General features: G+C 36.4%; 1 protein-coding gene across 2 annotated transcripts in view; it reads right to left on the bottom strand.

Moving 5' to 3' along the window:
* LOC128251176 (uncharacterized) overlaps positions 1-10,000 on the bottom strand; it is a 74,945-nt gene that overhangs the window by 37,937 nt on the left and 27,008 nt on the right. The gene's annotated exons all lie outside the window — the stretch shown is intronic.

The following is a 10,000-nucleotide window of genomic DNA, read 5'->3' as shown; positions in this document are numbered from 1 at the left end:
GGTCCCGAGACCAAGGCCTCTACCACGAGTTTTAAGAAATGTGGTGGAAAACTAGCTCAGCAAGGCAGGAATGCTATTCCCTGAGACCCCTTTCAGAGCCCCACTACCTATATATATATATATATAAATATATATATATATAAATATATATATATATATATAAATATATATGTATATATATATATATATATATATATATATATATATATATATATATATATATATATATAAACAATATATGAGTATATGCATATATATGTACATGTATGTATATACGTTCATCTACATGTACATATAGATACATAACTGGATACATGACGTGGCAAAAGAACAAGGACAAAATGGTAAACAAGGTGCAACAAACAAGCAGGCCACATAGAAACATCCCCTTCATCAGCTGCCACCATTAAAACTCTGGCGTTTCGAAGAATTAAGGCAGTACGCATCGTTAAAATGGTTCTTCCCACGAACACAAATTAAATTGTTTTCGCGGAGGGTAGTGGCGGACGGAAAACAAGACAGGAAAACGAAACGGTGAATTATGTATGTATGTGTGTATGTGTGTATGTGTGTATATTTCTCTGTGTGTCTTTGTGTCTGTGTTTGTCCCCCACCACCATCACTTGACTATCAATGTTGATGTGTTTACATCCCCGTAACCTAGCGGTTCAGCAAAAGAGATCCGGTAGAATAAGTTCCACACTTACAAAAGAATATGTCCTGGGGTTGATTTCTTTTGACTAAAAGGCCTTGCTCCAGCATGGCCGCGGTGAAAATCGACTGAAACAAATGAAAGCATAAAAAAAAATAAAAGGACACATGTTTACACCACATGTTTACACTGTGTACTACATTGGCTTGCATGTTTGAAAATGGGGTAAGCTCATGTGTACTTACATCATGGGGATTTACAAAACAAAGAATGGTTTATCATGTTGTAGAACTTGTTTTCGTTTTGCTTGACCAGAGAGAATTAGTAGCCAAATCTCCCTCAAATCACATCATTAGTGTCCTGTGCATGCACGCATGTATGTATGTATGTATGCATGTATGCATGTAGAATCCATTGAAAGAGATCCATACATTATAACTAGACCTGTTCAAAATAGTAGTCAAATCTCTCTCAAATCAAATACGACTGTCTTATCTATGTATATAGGTATGCACAAATCAATGAGCGAGACTACTACATGGTAGATAGATATGCTAGAAATAACAACTATATCTACTTCAATTCATAACCTGCTGTCTTTTGTATGTCTATATATATTTTCAGGATTAAATAACAAGACAGCAAACGAAAAAACATTTTTTTTCTCTACTCTAGGGACAAGGCCCGAAATTTTTGGGGAGGGGGGCAGTTGATTAGATCGACCCCAGTATGCAACTGGTACTTAATTTATCATCTCTTAAAGGATGAAAGGCAAAGTTGACCTCAGCAGAATTTGAACTCAGAATGTAAAGACAGACGAAATACCACTAAGCATTTCGCCCGGTGTGCTAATGTTTCTGACAGCTTGGCACCTTAAAAAACAGAAAATATCAGATACCTATATGCTGAGACCCCCTTTGATCATTGCAAAAAAAGGATAAAAGGGTAAAGACCCCCTTCTGTCATGAATGACCATAGGATTGCATCTAGAAAGTTACCCTCCCAAGCACAAGTCCGGGCAAGGTTGTTTATGGAAGACCAGCAGTCGCCCATGCATACCGGCCTCCCTTCTCAACGCCACCGATGTTATCCAAGGGAAAGGCAAAGGGGCCGATACAGCTTGGCACCAGTGATGTCGCGACTCATTTCTACAGCTGAGGGAACTGGAGCAATGTGAAAATAAAGTGTCTTGCTCAAGAACACAACACACAGCCCGGTCTGAGATTCAAACTCACAACCTCACGATCATAAAAGTTGGTGACCTTCTGTGTTTTCTGTTTGCCTGTGTATTTAGTATATGTTTGTTTGTTTATTTATGTGCCTGTGGCATGTAAAAGGCACCATCCAGATGTGGTCAATGCCAGTGCCGCCTGACTGGCCCATTATACCCATTATGACTACCCGTCTGATAAGGGTACACCAGGCACATGCATCACAACCATACGTGCGTGACATGGTGATCTCATATCAAGATAAACAGCGCATGACCTTGCAGGTGGGGCCCAGTTAGAATTTTCTTCAAGTCGAGTAGCCCATCCTGCTCAAAAGGTCCTTGAATAAGGTTTGTTTAAGGATGTTGAACAAAACACCCATGTTTCCAAAGGTGAATTATTCAAACCCCAAAGAATTCCTCTCAGTACATGGCTATGATGCTCCCCCACTACTTCTGCTCATGATCAGAGATGCACATATCGTCAGCCACCAACGGACATGCTCAACTGGTTAAGGTCAAACAACTGACAAGCAAATCTGTGGTATTAAGCAGAATATTTGCTGTAGCCCATCTTTTATACCAAGACAGAACAATGTACATGATAACACTTCCAATCAGTTAAGATCAGACGCCATGAGAGCCACTGCCTGGTACTGCATCAGGGCATTTATTATTATTATTATTATTATCATTAAGTGGTGAGCTGACAGAACCGTTAGCATGCTGGGCAAAGGGCTTGGTGGCATCACGTCTGACCTTGGATTCTAAGTTCAAATTCCACCAAAGTCACCTTTGCCTTTCATCTTTTTGGGGTTGATAAGATAGGTACCAGCTACACACTGGGGTCAATAGAATCAACTTAACCCATGCCCTGAAATTGCTGTAGGCACCAAGTACCCCCTGTAGAGTGGTAGGTTTTAATTTAGATCACTTTTAAACAGGAAGTTTGTGTCATAGGACCAGGGGTCAGTGTCCGGTGGGTTGATATCAAAAAGATTAAGCCTGATTCAAGCTGATCTACAATCATAGGCATTCCAGCCATGACTATCCACCCTTTTTCTTAAGGCATATCACGGATATACATTATCCAATGTGTTGTTTCTTTTATTAGGAACGGTATGTAGACAACTTGGCTGCTAGTTCTAGCAAACTGATAAGTGCTGTAGAGGCTTGTTCCTGTTGCTGTTGTTGTTGCTGTTGTTGTTGTTGTTGTTGTTGTTGTATGCCAGCTTCTTCTTAAGCAAACTTGCTACCCACCACAGGACCATCACCAACGTCTACAACCTTCTTCCCATCCTCTCCCCCACCTCTCCTCTTCCTCCTCCTCCCCCCTTCATCATCATCATCGTCGTTGTCGTCGTCGGCGGCGGCGACGGCGGCGACGGCGGCGGCGACGGCGGCGGCGACGGCGGCGGCGTCACTGCCGCCGCCGTCGCCACCACCAACATCATTAACACCGTTTCCTTGTCATCATTGTCATTGTAGTCGTCGTCATCGTCATCATCGTCATCATCGTCGTCATCACCATCATCATCATCGTCACTGAAGCCATCGTCGTTGTCGTCATCGCTGTTGCCACCACCACCACCACCACCATCATCATCATCATCATCATCATCAACATCGTCATCATCATCGTCATCATCATCATCGTCATCATCATCATCATCATCATCACCTTCATCACCCTTCCATCTATTTCTGTTGTTTTAACCACTTACTTTTAACATAAGCCACTGCAGACTATTATCATTATTCTTGTCATCGACATCATCGTCATCATCACTATTATTATTATTATTGTTAATGAGATGGTGGAGCCAACAGACTCGTTAGCTCACTCAACAAAAATCTTGACTGGTATTTCATTCATCTTTACATTCCAAGTTCAAATTCCGCTGAAGTTGACTTTGCCTTTCATCCTTTTGAGGTCTATAAAATAAATACCAGTTATGCGCTGGAGTCAAATGTAATCAACTAGTCCCTTCAACACAAATTTCAGGCCTAACACCTTTAATAGAAAAGATTATCGTCATCATTATTATTATTATTATTATTATTATTGCTATCATTATTATTATTATTATTATTATTATTATTATCATTATTATTATTATTATTATTATTATTATTATCATTATTATTATTATTATTATTATTATTATTATTATTATTTCCGTCTTCGTGAAGTATTGTTTTCAGTTGTGTTTGTTTGTTTGTCTGTGGACAAGATATTTAAAGAACCGCTGGATGGATTTGGATGAAACTTTCACCTCATGACTGGCACAAACTGATTAGATTTTGGGATTGATCCAGTGCTGGACAAGGATTCTGGATTATTTTTCCTGTTTTTTTTACTTAATTTTTGAGAGTGGTCGGGTTCATTTTTTAGCATTCTCTTTTGTGAGAGCAGTCGAGTTTATTTCAGACATTCTCATTTCAAAAATCATCTCTGGCTAATCGTCAAAAGGACATTGGTGTTGCCTTGGCAGAAGATTGCGCTCTCTGATTGCTCTTATTATTATTATTATTATTATTATTGTTCAGTAGTTTTATTTTTATAACATGCTTTCACTTCACTACCGAGCGCAGCTCTGTGCGCCTTGGGTATGTGCTGTGGTTTGCTGTGATGCTCTTATGGTTACTGTATTGAAAGTGTTTTGCGTAGGATGTGTGCATTGCCCAGGAGTGCAATTTTCTCTATGTTATATATATTTGTAAGTCCTGGTGTTTTTGTTATGTATTTGTCTGAATATTTTTTTATTATACCTAAGGCACCTACTATGATAGGAACTGTTTCTGTTTTTAGACTCCACATTCAAGTTACCTCTATTTCCAGGTCTTTGTATTTTGAAAGTCTTTCCATTTCTTTTAGAGAAACATTGTCATCTGTTGGTATTGCTACATCAATTAGAAAGCATTTCTTCTTCTTCATGATCTCTGACAACTATATCTGGCCTATTGGCTTTAATTTCTCTATCTGTGTGTATTGGCATATCCCAGAGTATGGTTGCTTTCTCATTTTCTGCGACCTTTTCTGGCGTGTGCCTATACCATCTTTTTCTGTTGTTATTCCATAGTGTTGGCATAGCTTCCAGTGTTGTTTTTATTATTATTATTATTATTATTATTATTATCTAAGATGGTGAGCTGGCAGAATCGTTTGCACACCGACTTTGCCTCTCATCCTTTCGGGGTCGATAAATTAAGTACCTGTCGCAAACCAAGGTTGAACAATTATGACTGGACCCCACCCCCAACTCCTCCAAATTTCAGACTTTGTGTCTGCAGTAGAAAGGACTATTATTATTATTATTATTATTATTATTATCATTATTAATTTTTCATTTGATATGAGCTAAATATCAAATACTTGCCAAGCAACAACCAGTCACTTAAAGCAGTTATCATCATCATCATCACCACCACCACCATCATCATCATCATCATCATCATCGTCATCATCATTATTTTGGCTCTTTTCTTAGCAGGATTGTCATACAAAAGTCTAAATTGAAAGAAAATACCACCCCACCGCCATTCTCCCTTCCTCTCTTTCTCTCTCTCTTTCACCCCCCCTCTCTCTCTCCCTCTCTCCTTGTCTGCATGACTGCCTCCTGACCTTAGCACTTTTAATACAGTACTGAATTTAGGCTATGAGGTAATTAGACCTTGTAATGTACCCCCACCCACCCTCACCACCCTGCCACCACATACTAGCTTGCACACACAAACGTTCACACATGCATATACACATGTATGTACATGCAAAAATGTATAAATATCTTGATATATATATATATATATATATATATATATAAAGGTCCAGGAGTGGATATATATATATATATATATATATATATGTATATATATATATATATATATATATATATATATATATATATATATATATATATATATGCATATGTATATATATATATATATATATATATATATATATAAAGGTCCAGGAGTGGATATATATATATATATATATATGTATATATATATATATATATATATATATATATATATATATATATATATATGCTATTATATAGAAAATTTATCCAGCAATGTTATCGACTCCATGTGTATGCAATAAGAAAATTAATGCAAACACATACACACACACACACACATACACACACACATATACACACACACACATGCACACACTCACATTTTACGTATATATATATATATATGTATGTCTCCGTGTGTATGTATACGGCATTATATTAAATATGCAAATATCCAGCAATGTTATTATTCACATATGCATGCAATAAAAAATACACATATCCACTAACTCACATACATATATGCATGTGTGTGTGTGTGGAGGTGCTTGGCTTAGTGGTTAGGGTGTCAGCATCATGATCGTAAGATTGTGGTTTCGATTCCTGGACCCGACGACGCGTTGTGTTCTTGAGCAAAACACTTCATTCCACGTTGTTCCAATCCACTAAATTGGCAAAAATGAGTTACGCTGCGATGGACTGGCGTCCCGTCCAGCTGGGAAACACATATGCCATAGAAACCAGGAAGCCGGGCCCATGAGCCTAGCTAGGCTTTAAAAGGGTGCATTTATTTATTATTATTATTATTATTATTATTATTATTATATATATATATGATGATGATGATATCTATATCTATATATATATATATATATATATATATATATATATATAGATATAGGCACAGGAGTGACTGTGTGGTAAGTAGCTGACTTACCAACCACATGGTTCTGGGTTCAGTCTCACTACATGGAACCTTGGGCAAGGGTCTTCTACTGTAGCTTCGGGCTGACCAAAGCCTTGTGAGTGAATTTGGTAGACGGAAACTGGAAGAAGCCCATCGTATATATATATATATATATATATATATATATATATATATATATATATATATGTATGTCTGTGTATATGTTTATGTGTCTGTGTTTGTCCCCCCCACCATCGCTTGACAACCGATGCTGGTGTGTTTAGGTCCCCGTAGCTTAGCAGTTCGGTGAAAGAGACGGATAGAATAAGTACTAGTCTTACAAAGAATAAGCTCTGGGGTTAATTCGCTCAACTAAAGGTGGTGCTCCAGCATGGCCGCAGTCAAATGACTGAAACAAGTAAAAGAATAAAAGAATATGTGCTTACTCCGGTATATATATATATATATATATATATATATATATATATATATATATATATATGTATATATATATATATATATATATATATATATGTATATATATATATATATATATATATATGTATATATATATATATATATATATGTATATATATATATATATATATATATATATATATATATGTATATATATATATATGTATATATATATATATGTATATATATATATATATATGTATATATATATATATATATATATGTATATATATATATATATATATATATATATATATATATATATATATATATATATATATATATATATGCATGTATGTATGTGTGTATATTTTATCTAAACAATATGGGTGGCTTATTAGCAATTTGACAACCTAAAGGCAAATTTATAGATGTCACTAAAGTGTCAGAGAGTACTACAAAGTACCAGCATTGCTAGAAATAATAGTCAAAACAACTCAATAGCCACAGAAGCACAATCTTAATGACTGACAAGGGAGACAATCTCCCTAGCGGACACAGCCAGACCAGTGGGGATTTCGAATTTTGATGCTAAATCTTCTTAATTCTCATCAGTGGTTCTTAAGAACTCCTGCTATAGAGGAAACACACACATGCTAACATACACACAGGCATATATACACACATATATATTTTTATATATTACATTTTTAATCTTCCAACTTTCTTTTGCTGTGTTTTGTTTAGGTCACACATACAGGGTGGTCCAAAAGTCCTTTTAGTCTTAATATAGATTGGCTAACAATGGAGGTCAGTTGAGGTCAGTCAAACTTTTTAATGCATGCCTCGTTTCCCCCCCCTCTCCATTCCTCCCTCATATTGCCCACCTACACCCCTACCTCAAGCTTCAACCACCTCTCCTCTGTATTAATTAAACCCCCCCCCCCCAATATTTATGTATGCATGTATGTAAGTACATATGTATTTATGTATGTATGTGTGTGTGCGTGTGTATGTATGCATAGATGTATGTAAGGCGAGCTGGCAGAATCGTTAGCATGCCGGGTGAAATGCTTAGCGGTATTTCGTCTTCCGTTACGTTCTGAGTTCAAATTCCGCCGAGGACGACTTTACCTTTCATCCTTTCGGGGTCGATAAATTAAGTACCAGTTAAGCACTGGGGTCGATGTAATCGACTTAATCCCCTTGTTTGTCCTCTCTATGTTTAGCCCCTTGTGGGCAGTAAAGAAATAGGTATTTCGTCTGCTGTTCCGCTCTGAGTTCAAATTCTGCCGAAGTCGACTTTGCTTTTCATCCTTTCGAGGTCGATTACATAAGTACCAGTTGCGTACTGAGGTTGATGTAATCGACTTAATCCCTTTGTCTGTCCTTGTTTGTCCCCTCTATGTTTAGCCCCTTGTGGGCAATAAAGACATGTATGTATGTATGTATGTATGTGTGTGTATGTGCTTTAGTTGTTGTATTCCTCATCCATACCATATTCATTTCTACTCTAGGAACAAGGCCCGAAATTTTTGGGGAAGGGGCCAGTCGATTAGATCAACCCCAGTACACAACTGGTACTTATCAACCCCGAAAGTGTGAAAGGCACAGTCGACCTCAGCGAAATTTGAACTCAGAACATAAAGACAGACGAAATATCACTAAGCATTTTGCTCTGCGTGCTAACAATTCTACCATCTCACCACCATATACCATTATTATTGTATATATATATATAATGAATATATCTGTTTCTTTTACATCTGTTTTCCCATGCTAGCAAAGGCTTGACAGATAAAGTAGTGAGGTATTATTTTACAGCTGGATGCCATTCTTGTCAATAAAACCTAAAGTGTTTTTCATGTAAGAGATCCTTTCTTTCACGCGTCTTCTTCTTCGCAGGCGCGAAGCCGAGAGGAAGGTTTGTTGACAGACGAACTGGCAACAACAACAACAACAACAACAATGACATTCCTTGTAAATAGTGACTTTTGTAGAGTGCAAATACAAACAAACATATGGACACACACATACAAACACATAAGTTTATATATATATATATATATATGTATGTATATATATACACACACATACACATACACAAACACATAAGTATTTATATATATGTATATATATATATATATATATATATATATATATATATAAAATGGCTGATAGTTAGCAAGGTGAGACACACATAAGAAAGAAGGAAACAAAGGACCACTGATGAGGTCACAGAAGTGTGACGAAAGAACTCTGGCCGAAATAAGATTAAGATTAAGATTAATGTAATATAAAGCTGAAAAAAAAAAAAAAAAAAAAGAAAAAAAAAAAAATTAACACCAAATATACAGTGCGTGTGTTTTTATTGGCTAAACTGGCAATATGACCATCCCCAAGTACAACAACATATATATATATATATATACATATACATACAGACACATACACACATACACAAACACATAAGCATTTAAATATATTACTCTTTTACTCTTTTACTTGTTTCAGTCATTTGACTGCGGCCATGCTGGAGCACCACCTTTAGTCGAACAAATTGACCCCAGGACTTATTCTTTGTAAGCCTAGTACTTATTCTATCGGTTCTCTTTTGCTGAACTGCTAAGTTATGGGGATGTAAACACTCCGGCATCTGTTTATTTTCTCTTATTCTTTTCTGTTGAAGTGCGTAGGCTCGAAACATAAAAGACTTTTTTATTTTTCCCAAGCGTCAAACTAATACACTTGCTTGCTGTTCATACACCTGTCTTCGTTTCTTTCATTTTTCTATAAATTTCAACTATATATAAAGAAATAATTAAGATTCAGTTGAATTAGGTACTTAAGTTGAAGCACCAAGTCAGTCCGGTATTATCCGCACAGCCCAAAGTAAGGTGAATAAAATCAAAATGATCAACAGGATATCAACTAGTAATGCAGTACAACCGTTTCAAGAGGCTTCATTGAATTGAACAATGCAATCATTACATCAATTTAAATGCAGT

The sequence above is a fragment of the Octopus bimaculoides genome, chromosome 28 (genome assembly GCF_046866305.1).
Source record: "Octopus bimaculoides isolate indiv1 chromosome 28, ASM4686630v1, whole genome shotgun sequence".
NCBI classification, from domain to species: domain Eukaryota; kingdom Metazoa; phylum Mollusca; class Cephalopoda; order Octopoda; family Octopodidae; genus Octopus; species Octopus bimaculoides.
Note: the sequence above shows the minus strand (reverse complement) of the source record. Positions and strands in the feature narration are given on the sequence as shown.